The 18,139-nt window shown below is 37.9% G+C and overlaps 1 long non-coding RNA gene across 3 annotated transcripts in view; it reads left to right on the forward strand.

Moving 5' to 3' along the window:
- Window positions 1-18,139, forward strand: part of LOC140317920 (uncharacterized) — an 88,093-nt gene that overhangs the window by 60,290 nt on the left and 9,664 nt on the right. For 2 of the 3 annotated variants that reach the window (XR_011917804.1, XR_011917805.1), the window contains exons 3-5: window positions 1,129-1,198; window positions 3,004-3,144; window positions 4,538-4,649. This is a non-coding gene — a long non-coding RNA (uncharacterized lncRNA). The remainder of the gene's footprint in view (window positions 1-1,128; window positions 1,199-3,003; window positions 3,145-4,537; window positions 4,650-18,139) is intronic. The other variant, XR_011917806.1, reaches the window with a different exon arrangement.

The raw sequence follows: 18,139 nt of genomic DNA on the forward strand, positions 1-18,139 counted from the left end.
GAGCTGGAGTTTTCATAATATGGCCTAAGATCATTTCAAGTGGTTGGTTTAAAAGATTTATATTCTGAAGTGTGTCTGTCTTCAAGCAAATTGGGGCAAACTTTGATCAGTATATTAATGATGCGATAACTGAAATTCATGAAGTTACTTTCTCATGTATTGCAACATCATCAATAGCTTGCATCAAATGTTTTAGGTGTTGCTGTAGTATCAGGGTTTTTGAAGAAATCTCGACAAATCTTTCTGTATTTTCTAGTTTTATCACTCTTCTTCTAAACCCCAGCTGCTGTGTGCGCTGTCACAGTCTGCCCTTTTCTCCTGTTTCTGAAAATAACACAGCTCTCCTCAGAAAACAAAATCGAGGTGATCAAACATGATTTTGAGCTCAAAGACATATTTGTATTTGTACGAACAAACAGTTCTAATGTCGTACGGCGACGAACGCGCATGAACCCAAGGCGCAGCGACCTTAAACTCTAATTTCTGCCACAGTATATAACAGCGTGTATTCTGACCAAGCTGTGGTAATATTCCATAAACAGAGAACCCCGCCACACCCTTCCCCCCAGTAATCATGACTGATTAGACCTCTGCTTCCCAGTTTGCCACTTGTGTACCGCCATCTTTACTTTTGCGCTCTCTGCCTAGCAACAAGCGCAGGCGCCATTTTGGACAGGGTATACATCAGTTTGATATAAATAAATCCGTTTCACCTTGGCATCCACTGAATTATTATCGTAACCCCCTGTGCTGCTGTTGGGCTGTTCTTGGGTAGAGACCCAGCTGTGTACCAGGGGGTGGGCTGCTTTGTCACACCAGGTCTTTGCTTTTATGCATCATCATAACCGTATATGACATCTTGCGTAACTGACACTGTGCAGCTCCCATACCTTTCCAAGTACACTTAGGCACTCTGTTCTGGCTGGAAAGGCTGTGTCAGCACTGAAACTGACTGACCAAGTAGGATTTTAATTGGATCTCTGGCTTTCCCCCCCATTCCCCAGGTCAAGTCAGTGGTGCTTTTGCTCCCCAACTTGCTTTCTTTTCATCAACCCCTCTGCATCCCCTCCCCCCATTTTTTCCCCAGATTCTCTTGTTCCTCTGTCTCATCTACCTCTACCCCTACAGCTCCTGGCTATCTTCTCCCTCTATGGCTTCTTAACGATGGTCCCCTAATCTTTGCCAGTGTGACTCCATGGTAAGTGGGTATCCTCTGCCAGATTGTCCCTCTGACATAAATGGAACTTGACTCATAAATGGGTTTTTTTGTGCACTGTCCCTCTCCCTCTCCATGCAAAATTGCAACAGCTGCAATGATGCTTTGTTTTTTTCCCCCTCATTCAGTTTTCAGTTGATTGATGAAAACTATGAATAATAAGGCAAATTGTAACATACCATAGAAACTCAATTAAAGAAAAAAGTCTGAACAATATATGTGACAACTACATGAAAAAAATTGCAATAATAGAGTGAAAGGAGTGGAAAGCTCATGTGAATTGTTCCTATCTGAGATCAGGTGATCCGCTTCATGTGTAATAACCATGTTAATTTGACAGCTGGCAGTTAATAAGCTTATATAATGCAGTCACCAGAGGAAGAGTTCTTATGTAAGACAATGCAATCTTTACTTTTATAAACACATATTTAGAGAAATAGAGTCCCAGTTCTGTGCTCTCATGATTTAACCAGAACAATCCTTTAAATTTCTCTCTCATCTTCATCTGCACAGCAGTTTTCTGAGTTCTGCGGTGCCAACCCCCTGTGTAGTCCAGCATGCACCAGGGCTTATTAAACTAGACTCCTTTTTAATGGTCTCAACCGTCGCTCCTCTGTCAACTTAAGCCCAAGCTCCTGAAATGCTCAGCTCTCTGACTATTGTTACAGAATATTCCAAAAATTGGTGTAACTGACTAGAGCATTATTGAACAGCCAACGTGCAGCAGGATGGAGAGAAAGACCCTGCCCATCCTCATATCTAATGCATGCTTGTCTTTTGATGAATTGCAATTTACCCCTGTGGATAGTTCTTAAAAAGATGTTTTTTTTATTTTGTCATTTATTATCCATGTCTTATATAACAGATTTTTTGACAGCTTCTGATGAGCAATTTTTTTGAGATATTTCATGGTCTCCCATTAGCTGGTAAGCTCAGGAGGTGTTCATATGCATTCCAACAATTACCTCAATCAGAGAATAAACAACAAAACTGACAGCAAATAGTTATTTTTCTTTTACATATTGGTTGCAGCATTCTTTGCTTGATGTAATGCAAAAAGCCGATAAATAATATAAAAAGACTTTTAAAATTCATACACAATTTTTTTGGAGATATAGTTGGTTGTGTGGGACGAGCAGACCTTTGAAGATCTGTCAGCTCCTGCAAACTCCAAGCCTTTGAGATGCAATGCCATCCTTTTTAAGGGAATGACCATAACTTTGGTCCCCGCTTCTAATCCCTATTCCAGACCCTTGTCATCAGAGATCAACCAGTCTGAGCCTTAATGTCCTCATCTCTCTTGCAAGGGCAGCTGGTAGCTTTAATGTATGAGAAGAGCCATACGAATATGCTTAAATCTGCATATTTGAACAGGGATCAATACTTTTTCATAATCTGTTTTTCTAAACAGTTCTATGGTATGTGATCTTTGAGAATGTTGTATTTGGAGCTTGCATAATGATTCACATTGTACAGAATACATTTGATGTGTTTGTTAGAAACAGTTACAAAGGTTTTGATCATACATCCTAAATAACACACTGCCTTAGATTTGTCAAAGAAAACTATGCAAAGATATCCTAAACAGCTGTCGTCTTTGCTGCCTCCCAAAACCATCGCCTTTTATTAGCTGCAATTCAGATCTATTGTGAGACTTTTTGTGTAATTTTTTTTCAAATCTCTGTTGTTTGAGGCTAAACTTAAAACAGGGATCGCATTGATCACGGTCCAGGGTGTTTCAAAGCAGTGATTGAGCAATCACGAGTGTTTAATTTCATCTGTTGCAGTATGCATTGCAAGGCAGCTGCGTAATCGAGCCTGTGAACTCAACATCTGACAGAAGGATTCTGTTTCTGATCACATCGCTATTGAAGTCCATCCATTTACTCAACATAGAAGTGTTGACACGTTCAAGCTTGGACCTGCTGGTATGTTTCTGATAAATTAATATGCACTGGACATGATGCTGTGTGTAGTTTTCATCCTAGTGTTTGTTGCAGTAGTGGGGTCCCACAAGGCCACAGTTTAGAGGGCTGTAAGTGAGGATGCATGGCAGTCTTGCTGTTAACCTTGAGTGCTTCAACATCACCCCAGGGCCTAACTCTACAATGATGGATGTTGGTTGGTGGGGAATAGGGGGCCCCAGACATAACGCAGGAATTCCCCTTGGGCCTTTTCAATTACCGTTAGACCAAGGTTTGCACTGTGATGATATGTTGAATTAAGGCTGTGACATTAATGAAGGGGAAAAATGCGATTTGGTGTGGTGCTGACCCTGAAGTGCACAACACAGACAGAAGCACTGTCATGGCACTGATGGCGCAGGAAAAATGCAAGGTAACCCGTTTTTACTTTATTTTTTTGGATTCATCGGGGAATTAATCCCAAAAGAACAATGTGCCACTTAGTTCTCTCTGAAGTGAAAGAACCATTGATGGACAGTGAGTGATAGTTTATCATGAGCCACATGCTAAGAAGAGCAACAGAGAGAGACTAGCAATCAGTTCAGTTTAAGGTAATGTGTCTCTTTATCTTTTAGATAATCCATATTGCAGCCTACCCTTGGACACTAAGATATGTTAATATGTGCACGGTGTGTTAGCACTTGTGCATGTACATGAAATAAAAATAAAATAAAAACATAAAAATGGCGGCAGTAATCTTTGACACAGATTAGCATCTGTGCTGACTAAAATCTGTGAAGTCTGAACCTTTCCACAGAGGCAGAACTGATGGCATTCATTTAAGTCTCATGGGAATAATCCTGTTTTCAAGGTATGTCAAAGAGACGAGGACTCAAGAATTAATTTCCTAAGTAACAAAGGAGTGTTGTCACATTGTGGTTCCGACAGCTCCAATATTAAAGTGGGATATGGCTGAGAAAAGTAGCACCTGTACTCAGTTCTTCTCCACTATCTCACATTATATGTCCTATAAATGATGTCCTTCAGTTATGTAATGGGCAAAATTATGCAATCTGTCTCTGTCTCTGGGTGTGTTTCAGGAAATTTAACCTGCAACAAAGAAAAGGTCTTTGCCTGGAAATGCGATTAAGTCGAATGTAAAATCCCAAGTTTGATGTCACAGGTATATCAGCGCAATACTAAACAAACAAAATCTTAACTTCTAATCTTGTGAGTGGACCAGATAAGAGTTGAGTTAGTTTATCACATGAACGTCCACATTGTTGTTTGAAATTTTACTCTATTGGAAACTTTTAACAACACCACAAAGAAAACAAGATATGACATGCATGTTCAGTTTTTTGCATTACAGTAATTTGCAATTTGATCAAAGACATCATTCATTTATGCTCTGCAGATCAACCTGATTCAGAATACACCACAAAGGGGCCAAGGCAGATTCCAAGAAGTCTAAATGAGAAAAACAAAGACACCGCATCCTTTCTTGTTTATAACCACGCAGCTTTACTGTAAGTATCAAAGTGTTTAATTTTCTGCTTTTTCCATCTTTTGAAATGTTTCAAATACTTTCTTTTACCAACACATTAAGTGAAGATACCAGTCGCACCAGGAGCCAGCGTGGGCTGTTGGTAGTACACACATGTGAACAAGATGCCAATGGCATTGCAATTATCTCCAAACATTTTATTATTCATCTGCATTATGGAACAGCCTTTACTGTTGTTACATGTTCTAAATCCATCACCCAGGGCCCCTTAGATACCTTTAGGTCATAACACATCATTTATAAAGCCAAGACACAGCACAGCATGTTGTGTCATGCCACCTTATCTCCCTTTTTTTCTATTCATTTTCATTTTCATTCTCTTCTCTTCTCTTTTATCTTATATCTCATATCTCTTTCCCAAGCTCTCATCATCACATATGTCTAATTTTGATCTCAATGAAGTGGTGCTGCTGTTGTGTTTACTTAGCTTAAATTGTTGACTTTCTGTGAAAAGATATGGGCAAATAAATGTTATTGTCCCCTGAGAAAGCCAGATGTTGGGAGTGGGGCAGTGGTGTGTGTGTGCGTGTGTGCGTGTGTGTGCGTGTGTGTGTTCGTCTCGTAGGCCACAGCAGTGTGGAGGAGTGAAGTCCCAGTGTATGAACTCACAGATCACAGAATTTATGAAAATTTCCTCTTTGATCATTTCCATTTCTAAAATAATTTCGTTTGAACATTCCAAGTCACTTGTGCTTTTATTTATAAAGCCTATTTAGACAATCAAGGAATTGGAAATAATTAGGCTTGCACGCACATGAGTGTGGACATGTGCCCCCTTTCAATCAGTTAAAACCAGCTCTGTTAATTAAAGTTCTGAGCTGCTACTCTGCCCAAATCATTTTCTTATTAGCTGCTGCAGTCCTTAGATCTGTTGTCAGCAGAGTGTATTTTCTTTTGGTTGCTCCTTTCAATGTTTTATTCCTCAGAAATCCCACTGACCCATATAGGTGATCTCAGTTTTGAAGAGAATAATATAGATTCCCCATTAAGAGAACTGAGGTTCTATTATTAGTCCCAGTTGAGTCTCACAGCCTATGTGTAGGTACTGCTGTTTGTTGCTGAATTCCCAGAGAGAAGGCATTACCATCTCATTTGGGTAAGGATGAGATTACTTCCTGCAACCAGGCTGTTTAATCAAAGAAAGTATAGAGAATCTGAGCTGTTGCTGCTCAATATTTATTCAGGCAACTGAAAGCAAAGGCAGTCCACATATATTTCACCAACATCACACATGACAATTTCTGATGCCACCTTACTGATGTTTCCCTTGATGAGTCTCTCACAACAACAACATCCCATTGATCCTCAGCACCATTTTAACACCCACCCCACACACTTTCACACATATACACCTGTGTGGCAATGAAGTGAAAATGTTAGCAGATAGCAGCTACCTTTGCCAACACATCCTGTGCTGTGGTTGTCAATTAAGCTGAGTCATTGTAGGATCAGACCAAGGGGAATCCTGCACATGGAGAGGTTGAAATAACCTCAGTGCAGAATTAATATGCAATACTTACATCTATGTCCTGATTAAAAGGCTGTGGCTCATGATGAGCAATCAAAACAAGAAATAAACTACTAGGATTAAAATCCTGCTTTTAATTGGATAGATGAAAGAGGCAATTAGTTGTAGTTGAGTTAAGACCTTTTTTCAAGTCAGCTTGTCCTCATTTATTAAAACTGGGGGAAATAATGATGGATTTAACTATACTTCAGTTTCTTTTACAACACTTATGAGGTGAAATATCAATTTTCATCCAATGATACACACGTGAAAAAAACCCAGCAGTTTTTCCTTAAAATCAACCTTTGTGATTTTATCTAGTTCAGTTTTTAATGACATTGACAGTAATGTGTTTATCTTATAGTTATCTTCGGATCACTGATGTCATAGTTGATAATGGCATTAATGGCAAGTAAATCTTATTGTAATGCTGAGTTTCATTGTGAAGTGATTCCCAATCTGCTTTTTGTTATGTGTTACTGGAATAATTAGAGCTGTAAAAGCTCACTGGAGTTAATCTGTTTAGCATCTATACAGTATAGAAATTTTTATTGAACTGTTTCAAATGCCCTGCATCCAGCTAGAAGCAGATATGAGAGAATTTTTTATTCTAATGCATGTGCTGTTTACACAACTTTTCATGCAGGCCTATTTTGTATGTCTATATTTATCCTGAAACACAGTTTTTCACCCCTCCTTATCCCTCCATTTATTAGCCTGTAGGAGAAGTCATAGTTGTTGACCAATGCATGAATATTATTTGCTTACAGCTACATCATTGTGTGTTCTTCCCCATCTATTTTTTGTTTCTAACTCTAAATTTGTTGTCATTATGGAAGCTTTGGTCTCTGCTGCTGTTAGAATTGTTTGCCTTGAGTGGTGTTTTACATTTTTCATGTTTCTTCCTCGATTAAAATATCACGGCCAAACCACAGATTTGTCAATATAATGCAATACAACTCAACGGCACCACAACCAATAGCCTCTAAAATTACGATAAATGCTGAGTCAACTCATATTTTGAACATTTGCATTAAAACTGAACATTGCAACCCTGACAGATGTTACTCAGTGTCAATCAAAAATCAAAGCTTGGATAGTTGACAAAATAAAAGGGCTGCTGCTGGTGTGTCCTGTGCCAAAAGGCTCTGTAGGTAGACAGAAGTCTCGTGGCTGAATACGTAGAAGAAGATGGATGTTTCTGAGCTGTTTCAGGCAAAGTTAATGGACCTCATAATTAGATTTAAAGAACTCAGGGCACTGTTTGTGAAGTCAACTGAAAAAGATCTTTTGTTAGAAATAGTAGAAATAAAAGGATATATCTCTCTCACATTATTAACTTTTCTTGTACATCCAATTTATTTGTTTGTTTATTTGATTTCGACTTTAGAAATAAACCTTGTGGAAAAAAATAAAAAAATAAATGTCTCAGTAGTCGCAGGCTGTGACAAACAAACAAACAGAAAATTAAACTGTTCATCCTAAATCCAATCACCTGCATTTAGGTGTGTTTTTCTCTGCTTATTTTGGGATTTGAACTCAGGCAAGATGTCCGTTTGTCTGAGCAACAAGTGGAGGATCAACAGAACCATTTTTGTATCCATATTGTTATTTCAAATCTTGATGAAGTCAGAGTTAGCAATAAAGCTGTTTATTCTTTGAGCTTCCCCAGTACAATAAGCTAACAGTAATGTCTGTCCAATATTACTGAGTTATTACCTGCAATTCCTGCTCATGATCTGTACTTTGAGTCAGTTTTTGAGTTGGTTGAAACATATAATATATGCAAATATTTGACTAATATCGTGGCAAGTAATTCATGTTTTTCAATTCATTGTGCACATTATTTTTTTTTTTTTATTTATTGAATGACTGCAACTTTTACGGTGAGCCTATCTGCCTGCCTCTCATGTGACCTGAACAAGCCACCATACCATCCATACCTCTGATTATACATGCACCAGAACATGTACCACTTACTGCTGTTTCACTGCATCATCAGGAACTGTTGCTGTTTTGCAAGGGGCGGCATCACTCATAATTGAGATGGAACCACATTACAAGTCCCCTGTTGAAAAGCATATGTGCAACATAACAAGTTTCATGATGTCAGTGGCGAGGCAGTGTGAGTTAGTACCATGTCTTCAGCAATGTAGTTTATGCCTTTACTGGAGTATCTTAATTCTTGTGCAGGCTGTGATTTACCCTGTTTTGTGTGTCTCGGGACATGTTTATGGGCTAATAGGCTTTTGTTAGCAGTACTCTATTTATTTAATACAATTGTAGTGTGAACAGAAGGAATAATAAACAGGCTGACTAAACATACGATTCTTCTTTTGGGCTGAGAAAACCCTGTGTAAGGACACAAAAGGGGGACGTTTCCACTGCGGAAAGTAAATTCTTTTGAAGTGGAACTAATCATCTGAGGGATGGTTCTCGTTGTCCTAACAACGCTGCTGAATTGGAATGAGCCCTCTTTTTTGTGGAAGATATGTTTTCTTTTTTTCATTCAGAACTGATGATGATAGTAGTTTCACGCCCTGTCCGCCCACATTGTCCGTCCAAACTTCTTTGCAGATAAGTCTTTACTTGGAGACGCTGAACACACGGCGGGTGACTCTTGGACTGTGACGTCAGCCTCACTCCTCTGTCTCTGAGTCTTTCTTCTCTTTTTAATGCTGTTAGAATGAAAAGAGAATCTCACAGTGTGAAAAGATCAAGGCTCAAAACCGCCCTTATATCATAATGTACTCTCTTTGGATAATGCCGCTTGAAATGTTTTAAGCTTTTGCCGCTTTTGGTAGATTTAAATATGTAGTGATACATTTTTCTGCGATTTAAAGAATATAGCTGTATCTTAAGTCAACAAACATTTTTCCATCTTGAAATACACCAAAAAGTTTAGAATTTGGTTGGAAAATAATAAACATTAGACCAAATATTCTGTAACATCTGGCATCTGTAACATTATGGTCTTAACTTTTTTTTTTTTTCATGTTTGAATAACTTTAATGCAGCAATAAAAACTTTGCTGTTTTCTGCTTTACTTTGATTTCTCCTGATAAGAAAAAAGGTGAATTGGTTCATATCATATATCATATCAATTAGTCTGCATTTGTTAAGTTAAAATGAAGAACTGAGTTGTATTTCGTTTTTTTAACAAACTGAACATGGCTGAAGCAAAATGTGACATTTTCTCATTTCACGATGATTGAATAAACTTGAATCCTTCCAGAATCATTCAGGAAAAATAAGCTGAATTGTCCTGCCAGCTCTATTCCATCATGACAGCTCTTTTATCCAAATGATTGTGTGAAACTACAGTGTAATGATCTTCTGACTGAAGAAAGTACATATAATTTATTCACCAAGTAAGCATCTGTTGAATGGTAAGATTTTGCAAATATTCACTGAGACATCTCCTTTGTGTAAAGATGAGGGGATGCAGCTTGTGTGTTTCAGATTGGGTCTTCCCATCTGCCTTCAGGGATCTGAAAAGGTAACTTTGGCCTTCTGACCTCAGCCTGAGAGAATTCCAATCTCTTACCGTTTTAAATCTTTGTCTCCACACAAGCTATATAGCTTTGTCTCTCTTGAGTTATAAACTGTTGGCCTTTCTGTTGCTCCTATAGTCATCCAGCCGTTTTATTGTCTCAGTGGGGGGAACAGAGTTCAGGCAGCAGTCATCGCTCGAGACAGAGGTGAACTGTTTGGGGAAGCATCCTGGCTACTTTGCTGCCTTCTACTTCAGGCTTGTCAAGACATAAAAACAAAAATAGGTTGGATTCTTCACTGCTAACTTGTCGGTTATGATGTACATACACACACATTCTCTCTCTCTCTCTCACACACACAAATGCACACACACAAATTAGATGATAAAAAAAAATCCACAGGAAACAGACAATAAGGCTATCTTCATCTATAATCATGAGGACTGAATAATCATTTCGCCACTTCTCCATCAACTTTAAATTAGGATGTTACAGTCATCAGATGTTTCTGTTAGACTCCAAAACTTATTAGTGTCTTACCATTTGTACTTTTTGAGTATTCAAACCCTCCCTACTGTGTTTTCATGCTGATTGCTTATGCAAACTTCTGATAGCTACATTATTCATAACTTTTCTCAAAGATGATTTATTTATTGAAATATTGCGCTTTACAAATGAAGACACCCAAAGAACAAGTGGTTACAAATTTAAATTTAGTTGTAAAATAGTGGGGGAAAAAAAGAAGCATTAAATCAAACAGTTGTTTTTTTCTTTATCCCTCTCTCAGAGGAATAACTGCAGTGAAGATTTGTATTCATTAGAAGCAGGTGGCAGCTAAATGAACAAAGTAACTCTTAGTCAAAAACTCATTAAAACTCATAATAGATTAGTGCTCAGCAGTCATAAATCTACACAATGTTCAGCTTTCGCAGCAACAGTTCGCTCACAAATTAAAGTGAATTTAGGCTGCTGATGCAAGATTTGGCAGCAGCCTGTTCACTGTGATGTCACACAGGGGTGGATCCCTGGTTGCTGTGACAAGGGAGGACAACTCTTTCTTCCACACAAACAGCAGGATTAGCCTAGACTCTTTCTCTTAAAGGGTGAAACAAATGTTCAGAGGATGAATCTGTTTAGTCTCATCACTTTTTGCCTCCCCTTGTCCTACATGTTTTCTACAAAAGCCTCACAATCACACTCACTGGTATTGACTGCAGCGATTTAAGGCAGGACACAGTGCGTAAGCTCATGACACACTTGAATGTAGGCCATTTTTAGTTCTTGCTAGCTGGAAGAAATTCAGGCCTCTAAAGGATACAAGCTCAGAATCTTCAAGTAACCCCATTTACTCTTCTTCCAGATAGAAATTGGCTCTTTTTACGGCGGCCATTGAAAGCACACAGCATTATAAACATGGATGAAGGGCCTGATGGTCTAGAAAAGCCAAATTTCTTGCAAAATCAATCCACACCAGTGCATTTTTTTTTAGCAGAGTGTTTGATCAGCTATTTTACATTATCTTCAGATCTTCCAAACGTTCCTTAGCTTGCTGATATTTTTGCCATTTTTACATGCCATGCGGAAGCTAGTTGCCATTGTCATCATGGCAGACTGGGAGCCTGGGAGAGGACGCCAGTGCTGTGCCAGTTGGCTCAAGTAGTGAAAACACAAGGCAGACACAGCACAATTCTAATTTTCATCATTCCAGACATGAAGGTCATTTTTTTGGCAAGCGCAGTTTTTATGAGTCCTGTTAGTCACAAGGCAGATTTAATATAGTGAGTATGAAATTATACCACAGATAATAATTCGTACAGCATTTTTTAAAATGTAACCTCTATATTAGTTTCATACAAGATTTTGTCCATATAAGCTTAAAAAAAGGCTGACTTCAGTATATTAAAAGTTATGCAACACTGGATAGGCCAGAGCTACTAAAGACGAATATCAGAAGTATATTATTAGGATGTAAGACACCATAGTTGCAAACCTTGTAATATTTACTTAATCCCAGAAAGATGTAATAGCATATGTCCAGATAGAATGCATGTTGGTTCACGAGTGGCTCATTATTATTGTTTATTTAATGAGCTATGACCCAGTTCCATTAAAAAATACGGCTCCATTCTGAAAGCTGGATTTTTTATTCTACGCTGCAGTCACTCTAGCTTAGAACAAATCCGAAATGTGTGTACATTATGTTATTGTACAGCTTTATCAGTTTTCATGCCTCTCATAAGCCTGTGGATCTATTCTCCTGGTGGTGCTTTGCTTAGTAGACAATAGTCCTGCAAATATCTGGGGCCAAGTCATTATCTGCTGCTCAGCAGGTGTAGACATTATTGAAGTGTTGAACTAATGATATGTAATGAGCTCTCTGTGACACATGTCTAGCCACCGTTACTATCATGGGGCCCATTAATATATAACAGCATTGTAATTAGTTTTGTTTGAAAGCCAAACCTATGCTTATAAGTGATATTCAAGTTGTTTTTGTGAACCGTCTGCACTTTTACAGTATGTGTTATTCTGTATTAGGCCCAAAGAAATGCTTAAATATTGTCTGTTTTTGATCAGTTGATTCTATGCCTCAGCGTAGCAATGCTTCCAAACTATGAAATCAAAGACAATTTGGGTAGTATGTACATGACTGACAAGTGGCCTTTCAAAGTGTGCACATGCATACAGCTCTGTGTAACTACTCATTAGCGTTAATGTTTTCTGTGTGCTCAGTAAATTCAAAGTCCAGGACACAAATACATGGCTGTCTTAAAAATTTATATTGGAAATGGTTTTGATGTTGTACCCCACTGCAAACACTTTCAGCCTTCTGCAGGTCTCCTAGCAACAGCAAACAAAGGCAGGACCCATCTCAAGTTTCCTGTGGAGCGGCCAGTCCGGCGTGCCTTTGATCTTGACTGGGAAAATAGCTGAGTGGGCACTACTCGCATTTGTCTTTCATTTACTCCAGCCCCCCTACCCCCTCCCAAAATGTTCACTGAACAACCAAATCTTCATCTGTCCCCAGCAACCAACACCCCTCCTGGATAATCAGCCATGGCAAAGGAAGTTATCGATGCACTGTTTAATTCAGATTGGATGTCTTTGATTTGGAGCAAATCAAACCTTTCTGCCTCAACTGGTATAGAATTTGTTTTTCTTCAGAACAGGAAGATTTGTGTCAATCATCATAGCTTTTACTGTAATTTTCATCAAATAGTCTTATAGCAGACTCTGTCAACCTGTGTCGAAGACATTTAAATGAAAGCCCTGATGAACATTTGATGTATCCCAGTTTTGCCTTGGCAAGTGTTCTCAGTTTTCTGAACTACTAACCTGAAAGCATTATTTGTATTCCATAAAAGTGCCGACTGAAAACTGGGAACACATTAGAGCTGATGTGGATTTTAAAAGTCACTGGAATGGCACAGAGTGCTCTAATTTGAATAAAAGCCCATTTGTGAGTATGTACAAATGATTTAAAAGGAAGTTGTAAGAATTTAAATATAAAATAACTCTCATTCTATATATTAACACGACCGGAGCTTTATAGTGCAATGCATCTAAGGGCTATTGAATGTTATCTTACTCTGATGTGCTTTGCTTTTATCCAAAACAGCTTAGACAGCCTGGGAGATTAAACAAATTGAAGTGTTACACACTGTTTTGGTGTAATTTACTGTAATTGATGTTTCTATCTAGTGCTGAGGCTTTTTAAAGCAATTGCTTGTGTTTGTAGGAAGGCATGCAGCTCAGTGGGGTGTATTGACTTAGGCTCTTGACTAATACTGCTGTATTGGCATGTTTTAATGCTCTCCCATTGTTTGACTAACTCCTCTGTAAAGCTAAAAGCACACCTTGCTAACTGTATAAAATGGATACTCATAGCCATCTGCGCTGTACAGTGCTGTGGTCACAGCAAGGACATTTCCTGTTCGAATCTCTGCTGGTGCATTTTTTCTGTGTTCTCCTGGTGCATGCAAAAGTTCTCTCTGGGGACTCAGGCTTCTTCCCACTGTCCAGAAATGTTTATGTTAGATTAATTGGTGATTCTAAATTTACCTTAAAAGTGTGTGTGTGTGTGTGTATGGTCATTTTTCTCTGCTGGCCCTGTGATGGAGTTTTTCTTTTGATTGGTTTTATTTTTAAAGTATATATTGGTTACGACTTTTTTTAGGTGGAACATGTTTCGCTCTTCTCCTTAGTGGCTTCAGCAAGAGTTTGCTGGCCGACCACTTCGTTAATCTGATTAGTTAAACTTAGCTAGTGATAAACGGTTTTGGAGGAGACTGTCCTGCCCTTTAATACCAAATGCTCATGTGGAATTTGTTCATGAAGGTTAAATATAGCCCATGATTACATTCAAAGAATATGTGATTTCTAGTGGTTGTAAGAGCAACTACATGGTAATAACTGGTGCCCATGGCAGTGATGGCTCCTTTGTAAAATAATGTTTTTTTAACCCTTGATTGTTTTTCAACCCTACCCTACTCAAATGGTTTTGATTTCTAACCCTAATCAAGTGAGGTTACTGCCCAAAGCCATATAGGAAGTAGCAAAGTTTCAGTGCAACATGTATACTTGCATGTAACTAAGGCAAGTAAAATGAGTGCATTTCAATCCTAACCATTATCTTTTTGTAATCCCACTGAAGTAATGTTATTGTCATAAACCCAACCAGGACTGGCTGAAAGTATATTGATTTTGATCAAACATTAAATGGCCCATAGTTGGAAACTCTGTGTTTAAGCATCCCTTCCAGCCACCTCCTTCACACATGCACTGCAGTCCTGAAATGCTCTGGAGATGTTGTGAAGAAGTGGCATATGTAACAATGCAAATTATGTTCATTCATTTCAGACTTCTTGCCGACATTTTCTATTTAGCCCAAATAAAATATCCAGAAGATCAGCCGGTAAGACAATCTGTGAATGTTGAAGCTAATCTCCTGTAGCACTTAGCACAACCAATCTTAACCAGCACACACACTGTTAGTGTGCTGGTTGAGAGCTATTGCTTCATTCTGCAGACTGGTAAGTCACTTTTACTCGCTCCTTACCTTTATTTACCCATGCAGTGTTGATATCAAGGACAGCAAGAGCCTCATCTGCTGTTCTTGTCATTTTGTAAAGAAAACAATAAAAGATGCTTCCTGGATCACATCCCTTACATTTCCAGCTGTTAGAACACAGCTCCAGCAAAAAAATCTCCCACTGGGAAGTACATGTGTGAACAGCAACTGGAAAAAATATGGAACATTGTCCTGAACTTGTCTGGGGTTCTTGTGTGGAAATGGCTATGGTTTGTTTATCTGTGTTCTGTAATGCTAGTTGTTATATAAAAGTCTTTTCAACAATTGAATTAATCCACAATTTTATGATTTCATCTTCAAATGCAGAACATTTGCCACATCTATTCCTTATATTTAGCATACTTTGGCATTTTCAGACCCCCAAATTCTGACACTTTTGGAACGCATCAGTCTTTTGTTTATTTATTAATTAATTTTTTCATATCTCAATTTGAAAAACTAAAATTTGAGTGTTAGGTTTTATGGCAGAAACTAAGGCTTTTGAAAAAACATAACATAAGTAGTTTTTCGAAAGTCTTACACTTAAATATATAACTGTTTTGTCACTTCGTTCTTCTTGTTTGAGCACTGTTTTCCCACTGTCTTGGCTTGCTCTGGTGGTGGATAGCATTCCCAGTACCACTGCATTTAATTTACTTCATCTCCAATCTATATAATGACCTCATGTGTAATTTGAATATCATCAACACCTCAGCAACACACATCTTTGGCTTTAATTCTGGCTGTAAATGTTCCTACTTGGTTTTATCTACAAGCAAACCAACTTGTCTTCCTGTCTGCACTTACACGTACATAGAAAGTGTACATGAATGATCTCATGCTGTTATTCACTTTACCTGTCAGTAGTTCGAATGATTGTGTATTGATATCACTAATATAATTTTGTTCTTTGTAAACGAATTCATGTTGTATGCAGCCACATCAAATGGTTGTTTTGCATGGATCAAACAAGGTCAGTTTTTCTGCTACAAATAATTGGCACAGATATCTAGATTTGTAGATAGTTGATAAGCTAATTGTATCAAATCATGCATAATTACTTGAACTGATCAGTCCTGGATGTAGAGAAAATGCACCTTCTAATGGCCTTTGGTGTTGGTCAAGGCATTGCATTGACATTGCATAAGCATACCTAGACCTATTTGTTAGTATGCAGTTAGCTGCAAAAGAAGATTACAATAATGTAACAAGAGACAGTTGATACAACTCTGTTTATGTAGTGTGTACAGTGTAAATAAACGCAGGCTGGAATGATTGGAGGTCCAAGCAGACTGTGAGAATTAGAATTACAAGTTATTTTTAAACAGTGAGAAATGTACCACAAGAATAAACTATTTCAGTCTGGCAAGTCAAGAATGTCCACTGTAGCTTTGTGTCCACAGAGAAGGTGACTTACAGATACTCATTTTTAACCAACTTGAAATATGCGCTAGTGTTTGGCTGGCACTAGTGCCATGCTGGACTTGATTCAGCTGGAGAACCTCATAAGTGTGTCACAATAAGGAGGACAAAATAAGGACAACTGAAAAGCCAGTGTCGGTTATGTAAACTTGCCAAAGCCAGCTATTGACGAGGTCAATGACAAGCCAACTACTGGTAACTGATAGTTTGATGGTTAGAAATGCAAAGGGAAATTAAATTAATTTGATTTATAGATGTATTTACTTCTCTGTAATTTTCTCTTTACATTTTCTCCCCACATTTACTTCCACGTTTTTTTTACATGCCCCATTATGCAAATTAGTGGGCAGTCTTTCATTTATATATTTGTGTATTTATTTTGGATTAGGACAGGCTCAGTCCTCCATAGAAAGCAAGCAAGTTTATATTGATACAGATGAATACCTCATAAAGCTACTCTCATTCACGTTTTTCTGTTTCTTTTGTCAGACAGCTAAATGTGTCAGTTGTGATTAAAAATCAGCCAAAGACTATATGTTAACTTGTGGTCGCTAAAGCAATTCCAGTCTGTCATTCTGCACTAATAAAAGCCTGATTTTATAACACAGTGTCATCTTACAATATCACCATTAAAGTAACTTAAAGAGAACAGTGCGGTAAATTCAGCTTACTTACATGTATGATGATCTCCCACAGAGAAAGTTAGAAGCAGTAAAATGTCTTGAACATTTTCACATACAGTCCTTCAGTTAATAACTAGATTGTCCTCTCATTCATGTTTACCGAGACAAGGATGGTGGTCCAATTAAATGGCTAGGCTGAGATCTAACTGTGGCTTGACTCAACTGTGCATGGAACCACACTGAGTGACACAGATGTAACCTCAAAGACTCTCAGTGTGAATGACCCAACAACAGTTGATCGAACTGAAACTCCCCATCACTCACAACTGCAGCAGCAGAAGAAGAAGAAGCAGGTTTACTTTATAGAGATGAAATCTCAGTTTGAAGTAAGCAGATATTTTTAAATTGTCTTTTTTTTTTTTACCCAACTGTCAAAAAGTTTTAGTTGGTCTCGATGGAAATCACACATCATTGTGAATGTGTTTTGAATGTAATTTCAAATACTTTAGAAAATAAGAAATCTTATTGCACATAGTACAAATTAGTTAGATAATAACCATCATTGTTGAATATTTGTTTGACATATATGAGCTCTGTTTGAGACATGTGGTCTCAAACAGAGCTAGAATCCAAACAATACATGTGTACATTTTGAATTGAGAGTTAGGGAGATATACACTGATCCCTCATTCTGATTTGTTAATTAATTCTGGAAAACTTTAGAACTATGAATGATGGAGTGCTGGATTGAGCAGAGGTTGCAGTGAGACAAATATTTGTCATTAACAAGTGCATTTGCTGAAAAATATGCCAGCTCTCTAAGATGTACAATATCGTACAATATTGTCTCCAAAAGCCAATCCTCATCTACTTTTATTTTGTTTTCTTAGTCTTTCTTTAGACTTTAACTGTTTTTTCCCTCTTTCTCTGTCCAGTCCTTGTACAAGACCATTTACAGAGGAATTAGTTTTTTTGTTTGTTAAACTGCTTAAAACTGCTCAATGTAATATTCAAGCATTAAAGAGGTGCCTAAGTGAATGAATGAACCAGTTTTGTGTCTCCACATAGCAGGCAACTTTGCAAAGAACCAATTTTGAATAGTATTGTTCGGCTCTTTGTTATTTGCAGTAAGTCACAAGGACATGCAATTTGTTTCTATTAGTTGTATCTGCAAAAGTCCAAAGATAACACAGCTAGACAGATATAAAATTGTAAATTTTTGCATTGACGGGGTGATTCTCAAAGAGATATTAACTGAAAACTTGGATGATCTCTGCATGGTGTGCAATGTGTCCTTAAAACTATTTATTTAAAAAAATTCTCAAAGTGATGTCT

This window comes from Leuresthes tenuis, unplaced genomic scaffold (genome assembly GCF_036924035.1).
Source record: "Leuresthes tenuis unplaced genomic scaffold, fLeuTen1.0.hap1 SCAF_11, whole genome shotgun sequence".
NCBI lineage: Eukaryota > Metazoa > Chordata > Actinopteri > Atheriniformes > Atherinopsidae > Leuresthes > Leuresthes tenuis.